Source organism: Pleurodeles waltl, chromosome 9 (genome assembly GCF_031143425.1).
Source record: "Pleurodeles waltl isolate 20211129_DDA chromosome 9, aPleWal1.hap1.20221129, whole genome shotgun sequence".
NCBI lineage: Eukaryota > Metazoa > Chordata > Amphibia > Caudata > Salamandridae > Pleurodeles > Pleurodeles waltl.
In genome coordinates this window covers 995,192,507-995,217,333 of record NC_090448.1, presented here as the reverse complement: position 1 = coordinate 995,217,333, position 24,827 = coordinate 995,192,507, and the positions used below count along the sequence as shown (strand labels likewise).

The following is a 24,827-nucleotide window of genomic DNA, read 5'->3' as shown; positions in this document are numbered from 1 at the left end:
GAGTGCCTCCTGGAGAGTTGGTTGCCTGAGCCTCTCCTCCCCGTGAGGCGCAGAGCAGTGCTCCCAGTGTTCCTGTTGTACTGTGCCTCTGTCCCCTGAACCGTGCCCACTGCCACTGACCCCAGCTCCCTGATTGTCTTCGGGGCGAGTTGAGCCCTGGGGTCCCTGTAGTGGTGGACACACTGCTGATTGACTTGTCCTGGGGACAGAGGTATGGGTACGCTGGGTGGGTGCTGTGGTGGTGTTTCCTGAGGGGGAGGCTCTGTGGTGGTGTGTGGCTGTGCCTGGGTAGCCGACTGTCCGGAGGTCCCGGATGGGCCAGGTTGGTCATCCAGATCCAGTCGACCAGAGTTGCTGTCATCACTGTGGGCCTCTTCTGTGGGGGGACTGGATAGTGCTGGCACCTCTTCTCCGCTGACATTGGCTGGGATACCTGTGGGGATGTAAATGCAGTGTTATTGTTTCTGTGTGTGACATACTGTGCATTGGTGGGTTGCCCTCTTTGGTTGTATTTGCCCTGATAGCTTTCACATGTGTGAGTTAGTATGTGGTGGGCTAGCTGATTCTCTCTAGTGTGCATGCTTTAGTGATAGATGTCCATGCAGGGCTGTGAGTGATGTCCATGCATTGGTGGTGCATGCAGGGCTTGGCATCGTGATGGGTGATCTGTGATGTTGGGGGTGTGGGAGGTGATGGAGTGATGGGAGTGAGGGTGAGGGTAGGGGTATGTGATGGCATGCAGGTAGGGGGTGAGAATAGTATAGAGTTGACTTACCAGATTCCAGTCCTCCTGCTACTCCTGCCAGGCCCTCAGAATGCATGATTGCTAAGACCTGCTCCTCCCATGCTGTGAGTTGTGTGGGAGGAGGTGGAGGTCCACCGCCAGTCCTCTGTACAGCGAGTTGGTGTCTTGCTGCAATAGAACGTACCTTCCCTAGTAGGTCATTCCACCTCTTCCTGATATCATCCCTTTTTCTTGGGTGCTTTTCCACGGCGTTGACCCTGTCCACGATCCTCCACCATAGCTCCATCTTCCTGGCTATTGATATCTGCTGCACCTGTGCTCCAAATAGCTGTGGCTCTACCCGGATGATTTCCTCCACCATGACCCTTAGCTCCTCCTCTGTGAATCTGGGGTGTCTTTGTGGTGCCATGGGTGTTGTTTGAGGTGTGTGTGGGTGAGGGTGTGTACGGTGATGTAAGGTGCGTGGGTGGTGTATAGGTGATGGTGGTGTGTGGCTCTGGTCTTGTCTGTGGTCGGATTGTCTGTCTTGTGCCAATGGTTTGTATTCATAAAGGGTTGTGGGTACTGTGGGTGTGTGTTTTATAGTGGTGTGGGTGTGTGGGTGTGGTGTGTGTATGGTTGTCAGGTGTGTGTTGTTTGAATTGTCCAATATGGTGCTGTTTTTTTTTGTGTGTGTGTGTGTATTTTGAGCGCTGCAGTATGTACGTCTAATGGTTTACCGCCATTGACTGTCTGCCGTGGTGATTCGTGGGTCATAATGTGATGGGCGTTGTTCTGTTGGGGTAACAGTGTGGGTTTTGATACCGCCAGTTTACCACTGACCTTTGGTGTGGCAGAATTGTGTGTGGCTGAAAAGTGACGGATTGTTGTGTGTGTGTCATAATATGGTGAATGGTTTTCTGCTGCAGCAGTGGTATGTTGGCGGTAGTCACTGTTGCAGTAAGTGGGATTTACTGCCAATGTCATAATGAGGGCCTATGTCTTTCCCTTTGCCGGAAAAATCCCCCCCCTTAGAAGTACGGATGAGTGGTGACACCCTCAGTTGGGATGGGGAGACAACCCGATATTTAGGGAGTCCCTCAAGTCCCAGACCCAGTTCTGGAAGCAGCTCCCATTAGCGACCACAGGAAAAAAATCACCCTTTGCAAGATGATAGTCCTGCTCACCCATTATTTTATTTTGTGATTGTCCTGGTATACTCCCAAAGGGCATTCTTCTATGAATTATACATCATGCTAGGGGAACTGCTATGGGATGATAAGTGCACCTGGGTGGCCCTCTAAACCACTGCACTCTACGCCAATGCATTCTAAACAACTGCACTGCACCCTACTGCACTGTACTCTGCCCCACTGGGCTGTACGCAACTGCTCCTATGCCACTCTACTCCACTCCACACCACTATGCCACTAACTTTTATCCGTGCTGATCAGCAGCCATTTTGGTGTATAACATGGCTAAAACACTTTGGCAAAACAAATAACTCTTACGTAGATAAGATCTATTGGCTTTGCAAATGTTTGTTAGTACTATGAGGTACCGAGGTCCCTGAAAGAACTGTGAATGTGTAAGTTCTTATTTTAAACATGCATTTGACGCCTCGTCACGGGTAGTAAGCGCCATATAAATACAATTACATCATAATATAGGCTACTACAAAATGCGCAAATACAGTTCGGTTAAGTAAAAAAAAATGCTTCTCAAATACAGATTTGAATAATATACAGTTTATACCTAGTACTAACATTTTTTATAACACTCCATTAAACCCACACACTGCACAGCTCACCGTGGAACACCATTACAGTACCTCTCTAAAAGAAAATATCTTTGCCATCAGAAAGCTTCAAGTGACTCCTTTTATTAAAGTCAATGCAGGTTTTCAAGTTACCCACATTTGCATTTCTTTAGGGAGGGAGACACCCTGGCAAAAAGCTTGTTTTCTTATCTGTTTGCCCCTCCCTCCCTCAGAGCACACAAGACTCCCTGCCTTTCAATCCAGCTGGGGAAACTGATCTGCCTGTAATTTTACCCTGCCTCCCTTGTCATTTAGGTGAAAGGCTACAATTACGGACAAATGCCATCCGTTAAGCCTTTCATCACGTACAACGGATACCGGGAGGGAAAGCGCATCATTCCTACAGAAAGGGGCAACACCACTGATTTGGACTAGTTAATCATGATGCCGGAGAAAGCGCTGAGTCGCACTATCTCATCCAACAGTACATCAAGATGTTTCCGCGGCTCGCGAACATGCAGCGCAATATCATCTGCGTACATGGATATTAATATAGGGCATTGGCGGAATACCAGTCCTCTGTCATTATGATGTTGTCTCAGGCACGCCGCCAGTGGCTCCATTGCAATTGTGAAAAGCAGCGGAGATAAAGGGCACCCCTGGCGAGTCCCCCGAGCTACCCGAAAGGAGTCAGAGATATTCCCATTTAACTGCAGTCTAGCAATGGGTTCCGAATACAACAGGCGGATCAATTGCACAAATCGCGCGCTCATTCCCACTCTGGCAAGCAGCGCGAACATGTTCTTATACGCCAGTGAGTCGAAAGCCTTAGTAGCGTCTAAAAACACCGCTGCCGCATCTTCCTCAGCTTCCTCAGCTTCAGTCGTACTCGCGACAGCGAAGTACGTACGTAGATTATATGACGTAGACCGGCCAGGTACAAAACCAGACTGGTCCAGTAACACCATCTTCGGAAGCAGAGGTTGCAGTCGCGCCTCTATCATCTTAGCTAGGATTTTGTAATCTATATTAATCATGGAGAGCGGGCGGTACGAGTCGCAGCTACACGGATCCTTGCCTGGCTTTAGAACCGTGACAATCAAAGCCTCACGGAGAGAAGCGGGAAGGACCCCAGTCTCCATAGACTCCATGTAGACCTCCAAAAGGTGAGGAGCAAGGATATCTGCGTATTCCTTATAAAAGGATGGAGTCAAACCATCCAGGCCAGGGGACTTATCCCCTGGCAGACTGCAAATTGCCAATTTAACCTCCTCAACTGAGAAGGGGACATCAAGATAGGAGCTATGCGCATCATCAAACCAGAGTAGGCTAATCTCAGAGAAGTAGTCCTGTGCCGCTTCAATGTCCAGCCCAGAAGGCTCCGCATACAGTTCTGCAAACAAATCAGTAAAGACCTGCATGACTCTGTTCGTCCCCACCACCTGCTCGCACGATGCACTATTTATTCCAACAATGTAATTACTGGCCCATGGCTTATGCAGCATGCTCGCCAATGTGCACCCAGCCCTCTCTCCCTCCTCATACCTCCTTGCCTTGACATGCTTCCCCAAAAAACAGATCTCCCACAGAGAGGCCTCCTCGTACAGCGATACAGCACTTCGCAGAGCCTCAAGCATGTCTCCAGACCATTCGACCACCAGGCGCTTTTCCAATTCCGCTATCTGCGCCTCCAAGTCAGACAACTCCCCCCGCAATGTCCTTAGCACGGCATGTTGTTTAGCGAGGCACATCCCACAGATTATCACCTTAAATGCCTCCCATAGTGTACCAGCCGAACTCACCGACCCACTATTCTCAGCAAAATAATGAATGATGGCCTCGCGAACTTCCTCTCGAAACGCCTTGTCCCGAAAGTCCCCCATGCGGTAAGCTCCACATATATGCGCGCCCAAGCCCCCCCGGCACCGCCAGCACTAGCTTGGCCGGCGAGAGATCCGACAAGGTACGCGCCATGTGCTCCACCGACTGCATCCAAAGCTCCACATCCCTCGTACCAAACCAATGGTCAATGCGGGACCAGCTATTATGAGCATAATTAACACAGGTGCCCTCTCTGGCATCCCCATGCTTCGCCCTCCATATATCCACCAGGGCACCATCTGTCATCACAGACGACAGGGCCTTAGCAGCAGCAGCATGTTGCATCCTGGCCAGGCTTTCGCGGTCTGCCCCAGGATCCAGAATCACATTAAAATCCCCTTCCCAGATCAAGGTGCCGCTACCCAGCAACTCAATCAGTCGCCACACTTCACAAAAAAATTGAGGGTCATCGGTATTAGGACCGTAGTTCGAGACAAGCCTGCATGTTCTGTCTAACAGCGTGCCACTCAACATGACCTATCAGCCATTGGGATCCACTATTACTCTCTGAGTGCGCCACGGCAGTCCCTTCCGCAGCAGGATCGCCACCCCTCTTGCATAGCACGAGAACACCGCTTCGTGGTATTCTCCAATCCAGCCAGCCTTCAGCCGATTCTGCGTCGCCGCCAATAAGTGAATCTCCTGCAACATGCATATATCAATCTCCTGACACTTTACATAAGCAGACATTAGACGCACCTTACGCCCATCATTGAGACCACGCACATTCCAAGTGAGACAGCGCACCAATGTCACATCCCCATGCACCATCGCATCTTCCAATAAAGTATTCCGCAAAGCCACAGCATCTCATTATAATCGCCAACCACATATATGTAGGAGAGAAAAGTGAAAAAGAAAGGAAGAAGAAAAGTAAACCAGAACCCAAACATTCCCATCCCCACCCCCACGCAGACCCCCCAAATGGGTCAAAGCGAAGGCCCCACCCCCTTAGAAACTATAACCCCAAACATAGCAAGTATAGAAATAATAGGACTCATCCAAGGAGCGCAAGCCAGGCCATCCATCCCACCACCCCTAACGGTACAAGGGGAAGGGGGGCAAAGGGCCCCTGAACAAATTAGACATCAGAGCAGCCAATAAGAACAGTTAGCACAGTAACAGGGCACCCCCCATAGCCACCGGAGAGATAACCCCAACCATCACCTCCCACGCCGATTTAGTCATTATCGCTTAATGCATCTCTTTCAGCTCCGGAAGGCTTCCGGATCTCCTGCCACAGTCTTTTTAGGCACTGTTTTAGCAAATGTAGCTGCCAATTTCTGGTCCGTGAAAAAATTTAGTTTGCTCCCATGCTGTACCCTTAGTTTTGCAAGGTAAATAAGAGAGAATCTAGCATCTGTCTGGCTCAGAGTGCGTTTAATCGGCAGAAAGGCTCTAGGAGCAGCCTGTACACTGGGGGTGTAATCTGGAAATATGCTCAGTTCAGAGTTCTTGTAGATCCGCCGCTCCCTGGCCAGCCTGAGGACAGTATTCCTATCACAGTAATTCAACAATCAAACAATGATTGGTCGTGGTGGAGTACCAGGCGGGGGCCAAGGTCCCAATGATCTATGAGCTCTCTCCACCACCAGCAGCTGGGAAAGTTCACCGGGGAAGAGGTCAGAGAGCATGGATTCCCAAAAATCCTCCATCCTTCCCACGTCTGTGGAATCCGGAAGGCCAACTATTCGAATGTTATTGCGGCACGACCGTGCCTCCAAATCTTCATTTTTATTACGTATAACTTCCAGCACGCGCTCCATACTCAGCAATTGTTCCCGGTCAACATGAGGTTGATTCTCCAACTCCGATGTACGCGTCTCTAGATGGTCAAACCGGGAGTCATGATCATTCACTCTAGCCTTAATTCGATCCATTTGCTCGGACAGGTGGTCAAGCTTAGCGTCAATGCCCGTGAGGCTGTTCTTGAGATCCAGGAACACAGCCTTGACTGATACATCCGGAGCCCCCTCCTCCGTAGGCGTCTCTCCCGGCTGAGGGGCAGAAATGCTACCCTTCTTCCTTACCCTATCAAAGTTGAGCTCCGCCTATCTCTGCTCCGCCTTGCCCATCCTCTGCCACTATTGGGGACCAACAGGCAGGGAATCCCTCCACCGCCAGATCATAGAGGCAGTGGGAGGCGCAAAATCCTCACACCAATGAGCGCCAGTAAGTTCCCAAAAGTAGTTGCGTGATTCAACCCCACCAGGCCCCCACCACAGTCACTTCGCCTACCTAGGCAGGGCAGCGAAGAGCCCCAGCTTGCCTATTGAAGCCTGCAATCCCTCGTCTGTCATAGCGCTCAGGGCACCCACCTGCGGCAGCCGGGCACCCAGAAGTCAATGGTCTAACTCCTGTATCGGGCTCAGCACAGCAGCACCGCGCCACCATCTGCGGGTCAGCCAGAGAGGTGGGGCTCCAGAAGTTGAAGTCAATCCTCACAGCTCTCTCAGCACCTCAAACAGCCCCACGGTCCAACCCGACCGTCGAAGGAACCCCCAGCCGAGGAGGTCCAGGATACCACTCACGCATAGCCGCAATCAACACTAGGTATCCACCACAGGCGGCAGGATCCTACTACGATGAGCTCCTCTGCCCCTCCATCGTCGCAATCGAACAGCCGCCGGCCACCCCGCCTCTCACAGCACGGCCATGCCAGTATTGGGGATTGAGAGAGCCTCTCAACCAGGCCGGAGCCCAGCTCGCGGGCGGCAACAGCCACAACAGGCCAGTCCAAGATTTCTCCTCCCGTCTGCCTCAGCCGGGAACGCCGGCGCAGGGACCCAGTGTAGGTCCTGCGCTCCACGGGCCGTGGTCCGACCCGACCGCCTATCCGGCCTCAAGAGGGAGAGCTCACTGCTCACCTCTTTCGACGGGCGCCGCTCCAGCAACTGCACCGCTATTCCAGCGGGACCTGCCGGGGAGAGTAGAACGCCCCCCTGTGGGGTGCGACCCGGAAGGCCGCGGGCCCCACCAAGGCTCCCGCACCCCCAGGCCTGCCTCCCTCAGCCAGGTGAACCCGGGACGGCAGCCACAGTGAGACCAGGCATGAGAGACCAACGGAATCAGCAGGAGCTCCGAGGGGCTCCCCAGTAAAAATGCGCCTGGATAGACAGCTCTGAAAGGATTAATTCTCGGATGAGGCCCTCAGCCCAGCAGAGCCTCACAAAGTGACGGCCATCGTGCTGGCAAGCCTAGCCACACCCAATTCTGATATATTCTGAAGTTTATTTAAATGTTGTCATGTGATAGAAAAAACTCTTTCCTAACTCCACTATCCAGCAAGATTGTTGCATAAATCCTCTCACTTTGAAGTTAGAGAAAGAAAAGTAAACACTAAGTTCCCACCGAAGACAGAGCCTGACATTTGACTTTGTTTTTTGAATGCACAGCAAATGTGATGAGATAAGAAGAAGATTTACAGGCCTGTTTACAGAAAGGGAGCACTCGGAAGGATACTGTAAATAAGGTTTGGGAAAGGGAAGGAACAAATTCAAGCTGCATAGACTAAAACAAATAAAGACAGCAAATTGAAAGCAACAAAATGTGAGTTATAAACCAAAAGGCCAATGGCAAGCAACGGGCGGAATGCATTCCCAAGGAAGCACTATGAAGGTACTTAAAGTGACAGCTTTGGGATACTTTGTGGGGAAAGTCCAGTATTTTAGTCCAGTCCGTATCTTGCAGAGGTTTGGCCAAATCAATCACCCAGGTAGTATGACGAGAAGACCTGGAGTGGTTTCCATGTTGCAGGAAAGGTCAGTACACCCATTCTATCAGTTTGCCACCAGTTCCTATGCTGTAGAGCTTCTGGCACACCTCTTGTAGGGTTAGTGCTAGGTGGCAGACATGAAATAGGGCATTTAACGATTATTTAAGGTGGTTGTAAGTAAGGAGTTGACCTGGGTGAAGATGGTAGTCTGCCACAAGGGTTTGGAAATTTAGTTGCTCGCCGTCCAGAAACAAATCCCCCAATTTTAAGATACCTGCAGAATGCCACTGATGGAGTTGCTCTGAGCACAGCCATCCTGTGCGAGTGCGAAGGCTTAGCAAAGGTAGTGCAGGAGCACAGGGTTTCTTCGTGTCAGTGAGTTTACAGATTCTAGCAAGGCAAGAGAAAGCTGTGCATGATAACCCCGGATGGTGATCTGTAGAATGGTCAGTAGGAAACAATGAGAGGTGCATTAAGCATTCCTTAAAAGCCTTTATTGATAAACCCCATTGCATGCAGGGAGATGGGCAGAAAGCCAGTGAGCCATCCATTGGACCTGTACAGCTGAATAATAGCAATCTAAGTCCAGAAGACCTAATCCACCTACAGTCACAGGGAGCTTTAGAGTGGAAAGAGCTACCCGACGGCGCTGCAGCGACCAAATCAGATGTGAGCCATGTCTGAAGAAGAAATGAAGGACGACCAGGGGAAGGTTTGCAAAATAATATTATCATTGGGGTAGCACACCATCTTCACTAGTGCCACGTGGCCCACTACAGAAAGCAGAAGAGAAGACCAAAAAGCAAACTGGGCTTGGAGGGTCCGTGATGCTCTGCCAAGATTGCCATCCTGTAAATCAGTGGGAGAATGGTAAATATTAAGCATTAGGTATCAAATAGTACCTGGTTCCAAGTTCAATCTGAGATCTAATTGTATATAAAGGGGAAACAGTGCCATATGTTAAAGAAACACTAATTACATTTTAAAGTGTTGACAGTTTGTTTGTGCAATTTACATCCCAAATATTTTGAAGATTCTATGTGTACTTGACAGTTAGGGATACCCAGATCACTAGTTTGACTTTTGCTCAATTTCAAAACCATTTAAAGACATGGACAAAGCGGCAATTGCCTTGCACAACCTTGCAAGGGGTCTGGCCCCTGCTCACCCTTCATAAGCATGAACAGCGGACAATTGCACCAGAAGAGGTTGCCACGGTGGATGGGTGTTGCTTGTTCAACCACTTGACAGTGCCTCTTCTGTTCTCTCCTGTGTGCAGAGACAACTCCCCAGGTGCCCAATACCTTCTGATAGTCTTGGTGGACCTATCTTGTCTCATTTTAGGAATCATCCCACCTTGTTCTTCTCTTCCTTATTCATCCAGTTCTGATCAACAACCCTTTGAATCACTTGCCGTGGATCTCCCATTTGATCTCAATTTCATCCTCCTCTTTTATTATCTTTGATTGGTAGTCCGGGCTCCCATTTCTGAGATAAATGTGGAGTCCCAGACATACACTCGAGTGCTGCGATACTACAGACAAGTTGTGGGTACCTCACATCCTTACATTAGGTGTGAGACTGTCGCTCACGCCATCTGCTCTGCCTCTTTAAAAAAAATGTAGGTTGAAAGTCCATGGGCTGTTGGGGTGAGACAGATGTTTTTGTTCAATTTGTTTGAACTAGCATACGTTTAATTACCTTGAGGTTTCCCAGACTGTTTGCCAGGGGTTTTAAAATGTTCAGAAACAAAATCAAAAGTTTGCTGTTACTTTCTCTTCAAGAAAGATTGGGTAGATTTGGGTAGGCCTTCGTGATTGGCCGACGCTACTGAACAAGGACGTAATGTGACACCTGAATGTAGCATACCAGGAGGCAATCACAAAAATACCACAGTAATAGAGCTATGTTAAAAAAGAGTAAACAAATTCACTGACAACATAGTGAGGAATGGCCTCTCTTGTGTGTGTCTGTAAAACTGATGTTTGTTCTTGAATTTTTGTCCTGAATTTTGACCCTTTGTCCTGAATTTTGACCCTTTGTCCTGAATTTTTTACAGTAATGTCCAGGATTTGCCTCAATGCCAGGTGGTCACCCTACCCCGTGCTCCCCCTCACAAATGACACCTCACATTGCCACTCCCCTCTGAATCTTTTGGGCATGGCCCCGATGCCACTTCATATCCTACTTCATCATGTCACATCCCCTGCTATGACACATTCTTTGGTGTCCTCCTGTCTGTCGTAACTCCTCCTCTGACACTGTGCTTCCATAAGTGGCTTAGCCCCCACTTTGCTCCCATTCCAAGCCCTACAACGGATTTACCCTCAGACTGATGTGTTCATGTTGCCTTAGGACAATTCTGATAAGCATATTACGTTGTCATTATCCTGCCATGCCATATTGTACTGGTAAAATACCTCAATTAAAAGAATTTGGAAAAATATAATAATACAAAGCAACAAAATGCATCACAAATTATACCAAAACAGCAGTGTACAAAGCAATAAATCACGTATTCTCAACACCCTCACATTGAGATGTCAAGTTTTCGTGTTTTTTATTTCTTTTTCTAGCTTATGTTTGGAATTTAAAAAAATATGCATCGCTTTAAAGCCTGGCATATTGGCTTTGCCAATGCTTGTTTTACTTTTAAACGTGTTACCTCTCGCATCACCTTCCAATGTGCTGTTGACGGTTGAGAAGTAGGTAACCAACAAAATCAAAAGAACACATGCTCAGCCTTCACTGGCTTGTCTTTGGTTTTTTGGAATGGAAGTTTTCAAGAGGTGCGCGTTAACACCTTATAATTAATAGACTATTAAACCCACGCTCCTCCCCGAAAGGTTTTCTCAGGAACTCGGAAGTGCCAGATAACAGGCCAGCGCATGCGCGCCGCCTCCCGGGCACGTCACGGCAGCCGATTGCGGATTAAAATTTGGTTTCGGTTGGGAGCGGCGGGATTATTTTCAGTGGCGGAAGCAGCTTTGCGTGACGTTGCGGGAAGGGTTTGTTTGAGCAGTTGGAGTTGGGAGTCGGCCCCCCGAGCCAGGCGCCTGACGCCGCGGCGGAGCCTGGGGAGGCGGGCCTGCTCGGTGCCCCCATCTCTGGCCAGAGTGGAGGTATGTATGTTGGTGGGTTTGCAGCCGCGCAAAGACTGATGTTTCCTCCGCTGCAATGGGTGCGGGGGCGGCGACTCTTGCAGAGGGTGACAGGTTTGGAAGGGCAGTCCCGGGCAAAGCGGATTGTGACGATTTTGTCTCCTCGCACCTTCAGGGAGCTATTTCGCTAATTAAAGCCCTCTAGTTTTTTTGGTGGTGTCCAGTTCCGACTCGTGGAGGCCGCCGGGGACTCAACTGTGGTTCACCCGTTTGTTGTTTTCGTATATTTGCCCCACTGTTGGGGTTAGCGAGCTGATCAACTGCCTCTACATTACCCAGGCACGAGTCTCTCCTCTTCCCCCCCGGAGAACTAATGTCCCTTTTCTTAGTATCACTACTGCTCCTGTCCCAGGCCCTTCACCGCCTCTTTGATGGGGGTTGCCTATCTCCTGAGTACCGAAGAAACCCGTGCCTTTTCAGATGTCTGGGTGTATATTTTATTTTCAGTGCTGGAATGACGCTTTCACTGGCCGGGACACGTGTTGTTTTTGTTTTATTTTTGCTTCCTTTATAATCACGCTTTTCTTTACATACGCATTATTTGTCTGGCAGCTGTCTTGTATATTGAGGCGTTTGATGTTACATACGTGATGATGAGGTAGCTCCTAACAGCCGCACTGCTTTTGTCCGTGCTGACGTGTGCGATTGCCTCCAAAAACAGATCTCTGTGCCACCCAGTGAGCGCAGGCCATGTTCAAACCATAGCAGAAGCTGCCGTGCCTCTCTTCAGGTTGATACAATGAGTCCCATTGGGTTTAAGTGACACCTGTTAGATGCTACCACAGAATTTCCGTTTTGTACTATCGTAAGTGCTGCCTAAATCGTTTGCTGTGTTTTGCACATTTGCAAGTTTGCTTAAGTGTGACACTTAGAAGTTTGTTCGGAAGTAGTATACAGTTATTTCCATGCAGTGATCTAAACATAAGACATTACCTTTTTCTGCAGTTTTATGCGGTAGGAAAATGACCAAAAACCTGAAATATGCCATGGGCTTGCTCCATTTCGAGGCTCGAGTCCCAAAAGGGTACTAGCTCATTCGGATTAAATACTAGTCCCACATAAGAGACAAGCGCACCCCATTGCGTGCACCGCAATCAATCTCAGATTCTAGCAGCTCGACTGAACCAGAGATACTAGAAATGTCACATCATCGGCAGGTCAGCGAGATCCAGATGTGGTCTATGGCTCTCTCAAAGGCACTCTGCAAGGGGTGGGGCCAGAGTCAGTCTTATTCTCTGCACAACCTGCCTATCTGGCCTGGCATCCGCACGTGGATGAGCAATGAATGATATTGGATGGCAGTGGATTCCTTCAGTCTTGTGTCGGCAACAGAAGAGACAGCTACCTACCCCAAAAATGCGACTTGGAGAATGGACACAAGTGCTTTCAGCATGTGGTAGCTAGCGTCTCCTTTGATTGGCGAAGAGAACGTGGGCGTGGAGCACAGTCTCTTCAACACCACAGGACTGAACTGAAATTCATAAAGCACACAAACGTAAGACGTCATGTAAATTGTGTGTGTGTGTTTTTTTTTGTCCCAGGGCAACGGGTGTAGGGGCTGGGAGTGTTACTGATCTTAAACTGTAAGAACGTGGTTTATCCTTACTGTAGATCTAAAAACAGAACACCAAGTACAGCCCTCTAGAATTTGACCCCCAGGCTGCAGAAGTTGAGTAGTCCAAAGTTTAGCCGGGAGCTGGTGCGGGGACAGAGACTCAAGACTTCATGGGCATCAAATAACAATACATTACTGTCCAGGCTGTACTTTAATTTATGGACAAGTGAATTAATACTTCTTTACACACAACGTAAAATACTACACCTTACCCATAGGGGCATTTATAGTTGGTACTGTTGGGGCAAATATACCTGTTACTCTTTAGACGGTGTTTAGTGGAAAGTTAATTGACCCGTGGCCAAGTGAGGGGAGTCTGTTGCGATGCTCGCGCACAGTGCTTCGCGCACAGTGTGTTTACACTGGGCACGAGCATCGCTAGGCAACGGGAGTTTGAAGCGAGGTTGAGGAAAGACAGTTTGCGAAGACGACACGCTTCGGATTTCCTGTATCGGGGTCGCATTAACGTTACAAATAAAAGCTTGTAAATCACATGAATTTCGTAATGTTTTTCATCTCAACAAAATTGGCGACGAGCGTATTAGCGACCCCGACGAAGAACCCACACATCCAGCAAGCACATTTCTTCACAGCTTGAGGCAGGATTTCAAGGAAGTTGTATGACTTGATATTTTCATGCTGTTTTCAACAGGACTTGGTGATTGATGTAGCGGTAGGATTAATACTTTGTTTATCAGTTGTTTTGTGCCAAGAAAACCAGACTGAAAATGTCTACGCGCCGCATCTTACGTTTTGAGATTGTCTGACATTGTCAAGCAAACAAGTCTCATGTGCTTTTGCGCAAGGCCTGCGCACGTTTGATTTTTTTTTTTTTGGTTAGTTCATCATTTTTTTTCAAACTTAGCGAACTTGCTGGATTAATATTTTCACCTTTCCAAGGAAATATTTGTTGTAAAGTTTGTTTCATCATAATTTTTGGTCATGGCTTCTGGAAATGCATGGAATCTTAGCGCTCCTGAGCCATTCTTGCCAAAAGATGGAGAAGCTACTCTAAGATGGGAGGAATGGCGAGAATATTTTGTAAATTACATTTCAACTTTTGAAGATGAAGAAGAACTTACTCCAGAAAAGAAGAAGAAAATTCTTTTACACTGTATAGGTGCAAAGGGTCTGAAAATTTACAACAGTATTAACAAAAAAATTAGAGCACCTGAGCAAGGAGATGTTTTTAGTCATGCTCTTGAAGATCTTACAGAGTATTTTAGACCTGCCGTGTGCATAGCTGTTGACCGATTTAAATTTTATCATAGGAAGCAACAATTTGAGGAATCTGTGTATGATTACGTTGCTGCACTCAAGAATTTGGCATTGTCATGCAAGTTTGGTAATCTTCATGACGAACTCATTAGAGACCAAATTATAATGCACACTGCCAATCCACATATCCAAGAGAAACTTTGGTCTAGAGGGGAAGCACCGTTACGAGAGGTTATTGACATGGTCAAAAGCGCTGAACTCACTGGAAGATGCGCAAAGGCTGTTCTGCGCAATGAGGAAAAATCATTTTCGAAGTTGGAAGACAATGCTACTATTGCCATAGTCAAGAAAAACAATGAATTATCGTCTAAGAGTCCATTTCTATCAAGGGGAGAAAGATAATTCATTCCTGAAAGATAAAAGATCTTGTTTCAGATGTGGCAGCAAATTTCATCTGGCAAATGATAGGAAATGTCCGGCTTGGAATCAGAAGTGCTCAAACTGTGGTGTTTTGGGACATTTTGCCAAAGTGTGTCGCAGAATAAAATTTGGTGGGGGTGACGCGAGTGTTAAGTGTGTGAGGGAATGTGACAGCGGTTCATCGGAGGAGTCTGATTCTAATTTATGCATTCTTAATGTTGATGATAAGGTACAGAATGTTAAAAACAACATGAGTAGACCCTTATGCCATGTTACGATTGCTGGCATTGATATTTCGGTTGTTGCGGATTCTGGTTCTCCCTACACTATTCTTAATGAGGAGATTTGGCAACAATATTTTGAACTTTTTTTAGGTAATTGCTTTGAAAAAACTGACATTTCTCCAAAAACATTCACGGGTGAACCTATTAGAATTGTGGGTTACAGAAATTTGCTAATTGAATTTAAACGCAAACAAGCGTACTGCAAGGTGTATGTAGCGGTTTCTGGGCCGTCCGTACTGGGTTGGAAGGACCAAGGAATGTTGGGTATTATTTTGAACCCCAGTAGTAATACACCTGTGTCTATTGTACAACATACGGAAGATTTATCAGGAAATATTGCAAAAAAATTCCCCAATGTCTTTTCTGGCCAAATTGGAAAACTAAAGGGTTTCCAACATAAAATACAAATAAAAGCTAATTCCACACCTTGTATTCACAAAGTCAGAAACATACCTGTTTCTGTGAGGGACCAAGTAGAAGAAGAACTTAAAAAACTTCAGTCAGACGGCATTATTGAACCCGTGGAATCCGCAGAATGGGTCGCACCTTTAGTTGTAGTTAAAAAACAAAAAAAAAAAGGCAAATTGAGACTTTGTGTGGATCTCAGAGATCTTAACAAGAATATTTTAATTGATCAATTTCCTCTGCCAAAAATAAACAAAATGTTAACTCGCACTAAAGGTATTAGATGGTTTTCTAGTATTGATCTTAAAGCTGCTTACCATCAGGTGCCTTTACATGCTGATAGTAGAAGTTTAACAACTTTTGTGACACCTTTTGGTTGTTACAGATTTAAAAGAGTACCTTTTGGGTTGGCTTCTGCAGCAGCTACGTTTCAGAGGTTAATGCACAAGGTATTATCGGACATAAAGGATGTACTGATTTTTCAGGACGACATTTTGATAATGGGGAAGGACAGAAATTAACATGATCGTAATTTAGATATTGTTTTGCATAGACTGAGCACGCACGGTTTGACAGCAGAAATTGATAAATGCAGATTTGCATTTAACAAAATTAATTATTTAGGTCATGAAATTTCAGATGCTGGTATTAAACCCAAATTGGAATTAGTTAATGCTGTCAAAAATGCCCCAAGACCTCAATCTAAAGATGATTTGTGAGCTTTTTTAGGATTGGCTGAATTTTACGCCAAATTCGTCCACAATTTCTCAGAAAAAACATATATTCTGCGTCAACTTCTTAAAACTAATGTTAAGTTTGTTTGGAGCGAGGCATGTGATGAAGCATGTGAGGTAATAAAGAATGATATGGCTTATGCCCCACCACTTCATGGTTTTGACCCCATGTTGCAAAATGTTGAAGGTGCAACGTTATCCCAGATCGATGAAAAGGGAGTTGAATGGACCATAGCTTTTGCCTCGCGTTCGATTACACCAACTGAGGAAAGGTATTCTGTGATCAAGCGTGAGACACTTGCATGTGTCTGGGGTTTGGAACATTTCAGACAGTTCATTTGGGGTTTTCATGTGTTGTTAAGATGTGACCACAAACCGCTCACTAAAGTGTTGACAACAAAAGGGTTAATTTCAGCATCACCACGTATAGCTCGTTTGTCTGTTAGACTTTTAGATTTCAATTACAGTGTACAATATGTTCCGGGAGTCAAAAATGTGGTGGCAGATTTTTTAAGCAGAATGCCTTTACCTGTTGTGTGTGATGAAGATACGGATATTGAACATTTTACAGTAGCCAATGTGTTAGCTGATTGTCCAGGTATTACCAAAGAGGATTGGGAACAAGCTCAAGCTCAAGATGACATCTTTGGTGTAGTTAGCAGATATATCAAGAATGGATGGCCTAGTAAACATTTGTTAGATCATAGTATGCGTGTGTTTTGGGAACTGAGACATGAACTCTCTCTGGAAGGTGGTCTAATTTTTAGGAATGGCAGGGTTATTCCCCCACATCTATAAGAAATAGGATTATTGATATATGTCACGAAGGTCATCTTGGCATTGGTAAAACCAAATACAAAATTAAGTGTACTTATTGGTGGCCAGGTTTGGACTTAGACATTGAAAGGAAAGTTAGAGATTGCTATGCATGTAATTCATCTGACAAGACTCGGGTAACATTAAGACCACCTCTCCATCCTATTCCGTGTCCAGATGGACCTTGGGAAAGGATAGGCATAGATATTGCAGGGCCAATAATGTACGATGATAAACAAAAGTATTTATTAGCTTTGGTTGATCATTTTTCAAAATGGCCAGAGGTTGAGATTGTTAATAGGGCTGATGTGGATTCAGTTGTACATTTCCTGGACAAGGTGTTTCTGAAAGAGGGTTTACCTAAGTGTATAGTAAGCGACAATGGACCTCAATTTATGTCTCACATTTTCAAAGATTTTGTACAGGGGAAAGGTATTGTACATAATACTACGGCTTTATATCATCCGGCAGGGAACGGTGCTGTGGAGAGATTCAATCGGGTGATTAAGGGCGTCATCCAAATGGCAAATTACAACAATTTGGATTGGAGATGTGAATTAATGCGGAATTTATGGTCATACAGAACGACACCTTGTGTTTCTACAGGGTATTCTCCCTTTGTGTTGATGAGAGGGAGAATTCCCACAGGGAAAGATAATGTGGGTTGGAGTTCTGGGGATAAAAAGGCTGATTGGACACTTAAACTAGTTAAACAGAACATTAAAAGTTCCCAAGTGTAAAGTAAGATGTATTATGACGCAAAACACAAATGCAAAGAACAAGTCATAAAAGTTGGTGATGTGGTGAGAGTTAAGAAACCAGGTTTCATAAAAAATCGATTTTCAGATCCCCTTATAGTAAATAGAATTTTTTGTAATTCTGCATTATTAAGTGATGGTAAGGTTTGGCACATGTCTTCATTGTCCATGTGTAGGAATGTTAATTCTGGGTTGGTTGGGAAGGAAGGAAAAGTTATCAGCCCAGAACGCAAGGTATGCAAATTTGACTGGTTAGATGATTGGAAGTATACGCCTTCCTATGATTCTGATTATAACTCTAATGTACAGCCTAACGTACCTACTGTCAACAATCATTTTGATGTGCCTGCAAGGAAAACAAGCAGGTGTGGTCGTTTAGTCAGGACACCAAGCAAATGTCAGGATTATGTCTGTTTTGCATATTGCTGTGAATGTATTATTCTTTGAGGGTAAAATTGTTTTTTGTTTTCGGAATTGTATTTTTTTATTTTTTCCTTATTGTTGTATTTTCTGTTTGTTAGGGGGAAGATGTGTTGCGATGCTCGCGCACAGTGTGTTTACACTGGGCACGAGCATCGCTAGGCAACGGGAGTTTGAAGCGAGGTTGAGGAAAGACAGTTTGCGAAGACGACGCGCTTCGGATTTCCTGTATTGGGGTCGCATTAACGTTACAAATAAAAGCTTGTAAATCGCATGAATTTCGTAACGTTTTTCATCTCAACAGTCTTAGTGAGTCTGTTGGTGAAAGGCAGCTTGCTGTGTATTGTTGCTCACAGAATAGCGTTTGAATTTTGCCACCTGTCCTTTTCTGTTTGGAGTAGAATGCCATAATACATGGCTGTCCATGCAGCCATGTAGGCAGGCAGTGCCTACCAACATCGCTGATCTGTGGTGCATGTGTGTATTTTACAATTGTTGCCCAACGACATCGTGCTTCAAGAGGTGCAAAGCAAATGCAAGAGCAACCCAGAATGTTCAAGTGAACCTGGGTACAATTATCACATAACACATGTTCATGTGAAACTCATTTTCAATCAATTTTTATACTGTAGCAGAGATACCTTGCTACTAGCTTAGTCATGCCACAATTCCCGAAAGACAAAAATAATCTATCTAAAAAATGCTCCACTAAAGCCAATACCAACACATATGTGACAGCGTGTTTATTAGTATGAGAAGGGCATTGACGACATATAGAATATCCTCTATATCAGTGGTTCCCAACCTGTGGTCCGGGGACCCCTGGGGGTCCGCGACTGCTTAGAAAATTAAATAATATTAACAGATTAGGTCCCCAGCTTTCGGTGATGACTTAGTGGGGGGTCCCCAAATTCCAATTATGATTCAGTGGGGTCCCCGGGTTCCAGTAATGATAAAATGGGGGGCCACAGATGTCAAAAGGTTGGGAACCACTGCTCTATATAATGAAACTGTGAAGAAATAATCAAAAAGTGCTCCTCAAGTGAACAAGAGACCCACAACAAAAAGACAATAAAGGAATCACTTGTAGTTCTGTAGTCCTTGGTGTATCTCAAAAAGACTGTTGTAGAGTACACTTGTCAATACAGTGATTTATCAGTCACAACATAACAAAGGTGGTCTTGTCCAATTAGAATGTCGAGGACGTTTCGACCCTCATGCTGGGCACCAGGGTCTCATCAGAACAACAATACCCTGGGGAACTAACAAGGAAAGGAGCAATATTAAGTCAACTATAAGATGTGAAAACAAGAAATGTGTGTGTCTAAAACAATATAGATATTGCTACTTGTTCCAAATTGAGAAATGTAAGGACCTCAACTTGGTGAAGGATCATGGTGTCTGGAAAAAAAAAGCTATCTTCAGTGAAATAACATCTGTTAGATGTTACTAACAATATATACATTTTTAATGGGAGCAAAGTCCTTTTAAGGCATAACTTACCCATGTCCAGCCCAGAACAGTGCTTTCGTCACATACAAAAATAAGGAGCATTCGTAAGCCTAATGGAGGATAACTAAAGGAAGGACTAAGGGAAGAAAATATACCTTAATTAGTGGTCTGGGTTGACTGGCAGCTTCTTCCCATAGTGAGAAACGATGTGTATACTTTATCTCAGTCGGAATAGCATGAAAAGTCAGACCTGACATTCCATTTATAAATAGCCTCTGATGAGCAAGTGCTACCTTTGCGCTCGCCTGAGGGCAAATTCAAAGTAGAGACAGCTCAGAGGGAATTGCGATAGTGATATTAAGCCTTGGGGTCGTTTCAAAAATTGAGAATCAACCTTGTTGATAGCTATAATAGGAAACCGGAACGTTCTCACATTTGAGCACGTTTAGCTGTGAACATTGTGATATGTTTCTGGAACGTGTGGGGATTCAAACCCTATACTTTAGCAATTCAAGGTAAGAGTCGCCTCACACTGAAACTGCATGTTCTAATTAAAAATAATATGTTTTTAAAGAACAGTGAGCTCGTACAATGAATATTGAAGTGTGAGGTGCCTTGCAAAATACAGACGTATGAGTAAAATGAATGTGTAAAAAAAAAAAAAAAAAAAATCTTTGAATTTAGAATGCTTTAATTAAAATGTAGAATATTACTAAGAAGTGTGGGGAATTGACTTTTGCACCATGGCGATGACAGGTAAAGGAAGTGCCCTGAGGCTAACAAGAAGGTGATAGAAAATGCCTTTCAAATGGATAGTTAAGCTTAGATAACCCCATGTTTAGGGTGTGTTGAGCAGCAGTGGTACATGTTTTTGCACTAAAAGTATTATGTACATCGGACAATATACTAATTCCAAAATAAGAAGCTCATGCACATAATATTGAAGTATACTGTACAGCGGTCAGGTGAACTTCACGTTGTAAACTAGCTTCGTTGGCTGTAATCGCCGCTGGAAGTTATAACCCTCATGAACATATGTATCAGGGAAAGGGTCAAGGGACCTGATCATTGGGGACAAGAAGGATATGGTGGGAGGGGTATATAGAAGCGATAGTAGACAGTGAATGAGCTGTCAAAATAACATTCAATTCCCCCTAGTGTTTAGACAGTGTTTAGTGGTAAAGTGAATTGCTGTGTATTGTTGCTCACAGAATAGCATTTGAATTTTACCACCTTGCCCAGTCTGTTTGACGTAGAATGCCATAGTCCATGGCTGTCCATACAGTCATGCAGGCAGTGCCTACCAACATCGTTGATCTGTGTTGTATGTGCGTACTGCATGTACAACTGTGCAGGGATGTTACAGTTGTTGCCCGACTAGATTGTGCTTCAGGAAGAGGCAAGCCAGTAACCTTGGGTAAGTCAGAGCAGTACCTGCCCAGAGGAGGTATCCATAGGGGCAGTGGTGTGCTCTGTCCTCGTGATCTTGTGGAGTTTTTCCTTGGGCCCTGTTTTGAACCCTCGCTGAAACCCCCCCGCCCCCCTCGCACCTAAACAAGCAATGTGATCACCTCAGGTTAGAGTACTGAACACTTCTCAGAGATTGTTGATATTCTTTTTGTAATTGCAACTGTTCGCTTATCTTGAAGGAAGTCAGACCATAGTGTTTTGAGTGCTTATTAGTGCTGGGTGATGAAGTGGAATGCCTTTCTCTTAGAATTGTTTTGTTTTTGGTGTAGCTGCCTCTGTTTTGGGGACAGGTTCATACCTCTCACCCTGGGCACAAACCTAGAGATCTTGCCCTTTATTGTAGCGTGAATGCTGATCTGCCTCACTTGGGCTTATTTGCACTTGTCGTTTTTAAAGAAGCTCCTTCCTTGTGCCAGGGAACCTCCAGCCCCCCGCCCCCTTAAGCAGTAGTCCAGCTCTCTGCCTAGACGTGTGGCCCATGCAGCCTCTCCTGGAAGACCTATCGGTTCTCCCCACGTTCGTAGTACTAGTCCAGAGGATGTCTGATAGAGGGGAGTGGGACAGTGATTCCTCGATACAAGAGGCCAGGAAATGGCCTGGAGAAATTCTCTAGCATTAAAGGGACTTGCTGTCTCCTCTCCTTAATATTCGTCAGCCTGACCATTACAAAGATTCTTGGACTATCCAAGAAGAGTCCTATAATTCACATCTGATGTCTGGGCTTTTCCTACACTGCAACCTAGATCCCACTTGGACTTTATAGTACATGTAAAAGAAAACCCAGAACTCGGGATAGCACAAAAGTCTAGCCAGCCCTTAATGCAAAAATATTCTGAAAGCATTCAAAAGGAGCAATCCAGTGACTGTTTTCACAGACAATTAGCTTCGCCTTCAAATAGCTGGAGTAAGTAATGCTTAAATCTGTACATTGTAATTATATTTTCTACGCTTTTTCTCCATATAATTGAATGGAAGTGGAAACACATGATAAAATTGAAACATGTAGATAGTTCATAATGAACAGGTGCCAAGATCGTCTTGGAAGAATGCAGGAAGACCTTGGTGAACTGATCCAGCTTACACTAACAAGCTGATTCTGCTATTTTCCAAAATCCTTGCTTTGTTGTGCAAACTTAAGAACAAAGCTATGCCTTACTTGAATGGTTCAGCAAAAATGTGGAGAGTACATCATGGAATAACAAAACGAGAACTCATTTTAAAATGTATGTAAGAGTACTTAGGATTAGTGGTCCTGAAACAGGTATGGAAAACAATCACAATTGATTAATACAATACACCTGCACATTTTAAGGCATTTATAGACAATTGCATTGTTATAGTAAGCACACAAACATTTAAGGCACATATGTCAGTGAGTTCACTTTACCATATAGGAAATGGCATGCTCCATCTGCCACACATTAACAAGCTTATGAATGCAACGTCCATGCTTTCCATAGATGAGTGAAGGACCCAGTTGCTTTGCAGAGGACACATTGAAAAAGGTGGGAGATGCTGCTAGGCCTCTCCATACCAGTTGAGAGGTTAAAAAGGCCAGTCCTGATACTGAAATTCTATTTTCTGCCACCCCTGTCAGCCCTCTACAGACCAGTGAGGCAACATTCACATGCAGCAAAGAGAGGGTGCACATGGTGTGCTTGGATCAGCTGTAGGACTCACTGTGTCACAAAATGTTGGATGTAGAAAAACTACAACTTGCTAAGGTGAACTCGTGGTGGGCTGCAGCTCCCACGCCCTTCCCAGTCATGCAAGGGACCCCTCCGTCCCAACAACTTGCACAAATGTGGTAATTTATTAAAAAATTTTGGTTTAACACACGGTGTTTGGGAATTTATATATTTTTTTTTGCACATTTGACCCTGCTACATTTTAAAAAAGTATTTTACATTTTGATACAGCACAAGTACATGCAATCAAAACTGATTGTTGTATATGAAGCTTGATGAAAATGTGCACATTCTCGGGTCTTGTAGCTTGAACAGAGTCCAAGTTAAGTGTTTGCTTGCCACACAGATGTGACACATTAAAATATGACAGGTCTGTCAGTGATGATACCGTATTAAGTGGTTCAGTGGCCAATTTAGGTGAATATTAACACCGTCTGTCACCGCACCCTAATCACCCTCCTCCGCTCCACCGGAATCCAAGGCCAGGCCCTGGACTGGATCGCCTCCTTCCTCTCAAACCGTTCCCAAAGAGTTTACCTCCCTCCGTTTCGCTCAGAACCCACCGAGATCATCTGCGGCGTACCCCAAGGCTCATCACTCAGCCCGACACTCTTCAATGTCTACATGAGCCCCCTCGCCAACATCGTACGCAAGCACGACATCATCATCACCTCCTACGCCGACGACACCCAACTTATACTCTCCCTCACCAAGGACCCCGCCAGCGCCAAGACCAACCTACAAGAGGGTATGAAGGACGTCGCAGATTGGATGAGGCTCAGCCGCTTAAAGCGGAACTCTGAAAAAACGGAAGTCCTCATCCTCGGCAACACCCCGTCCGCCTGGGACGACTCCTGGTGGCCCACGGCCCTCTGCACCGCACCGACCCCCACAGATCACGCCCGCAACCTCGGCTTCATCTTGGACCCTCTTCTCACCATGACCAAGCAAGTCAACGCTGGGTCCTCCGCCTGCTTCCTCACCCTCCGCATGCTCTGCAAGATCTTCCGCTGGATCCCCGCCGACACCAGAAAAACCGTGACCCACGCCCTCGTCACGAGCCGCCTGGACTACGGCAACACCCTCTACGCCGGGACCACAGCCAAACTCCAAAATCGCCTGCAACGCATTCAAAACGCCTCGGCCCGCCTCATCCTCGACATACCCCGCAGCAGCCACATCTCCGCACACCTGAGACACCTGCATTGGCTCCCAGTCAGCAAAAGGATCACCTTCCGACTTCTCACCCACGCGCACACAAAGCCCTCCACGACAAGGGACCAGAATACCTCAACAGACGCCTCAGCTTCTACGTCCCCACCCGCCTCCTCTGCTCCTCTGGCCTCTCACTCGGTGCTGTCCCTCGCATCCGCCGCTCCACGGCGGGTGGGAGATCTTTCTCCTTCCTGGCGGCCAAGACCTGGAACTCCCTCCCCACCAGCCTCAGGACCACCCAGGACCACTCCGCTTTCCGGAGACTCCTAAAGACCTGGCTGTTCGAGCAGCGATAACCCCCCCCTTTTTCCCCTAGCGCCTTGAGACCCGCACGGGTGAGTAGCGCGCTTTATAAATGTTAATGATTTGATTTGATTTGCAGTCATGAATAACCACATCAGTTTAGTATGAATTTTAGTGATATTTATTCCCTATTAATTACAATACTACTAGCAAGTTTATTCATCTCAAAACCAAGAAACACAATAGCATAGTCGTCACAATATGCCAACTCTGATACAATTTCATTAAAGCAAGAACCACAAACATTAGAATATAACATGGTGCAAACATAGACTTATCATTAGTAGAGTATATCAGCACATTGGTCAACAAAGCATAGATTCAGTCATTTGTCTATTTGCGTCAGTTCAGTGAACCCCTCCCCTAACCTCAAATTAGCATTGGCATGTTGTGCTTCATGCAAAACAATTTAGTAACACCAATTTGGAAAACATCTAACTATGGTCTCTGTCAAAAGAAAAGCAGTTGGTACCTAGGAAGGAAAGCAAACAGACAATTACAATTTCATTGTCATATAGTTAACCTTCAAGTTTGGTCAGCATTCAGGTTCTGTCTTCGTCTTCAGGACATCAGTTAATTCACCATCAGCAAGGAACTCAGATCAGGCAGGAAGGGCAAAGGGGCACTTCCCTCATAAGGAGGTAAAGTGTAAATGGGCAATCTAAGGACAAGGATTATTCTAAGCAAAATCACCAAAAGTCACCAAACAGAGTGACACAGTCTCTGGATCATATCATCAGCTTTTCCCTAACCAAATCTAAGTAATTCCCTGTGTCATAAGTTTTTATC

At 45.7% G+C, this 24,827-nt stretch overlaps 1 protein-coding gene across 1 annotated transcript in view; it reads left to right on the top strand.

The window, feature by feature from the left end:
• The first annotated feature begins 10,935 nt into the window (after window positions 1-10,935).
• Window positions 10,936-24,827, top strand: part of FBXO34 (F-box protein 34) — a 140,646-nt gene continuing 126,754 nt past the window's right edge. Inside the window, exon 1 of the mRNA XM_069208534.1 lies at window positions 10,936-11,201. The gene's annotated coding sequence lies outside the window, so the exon portion shown is untranslated. The remainder of the gene's footprint in view (window positions 11,202-24,827) is intronic.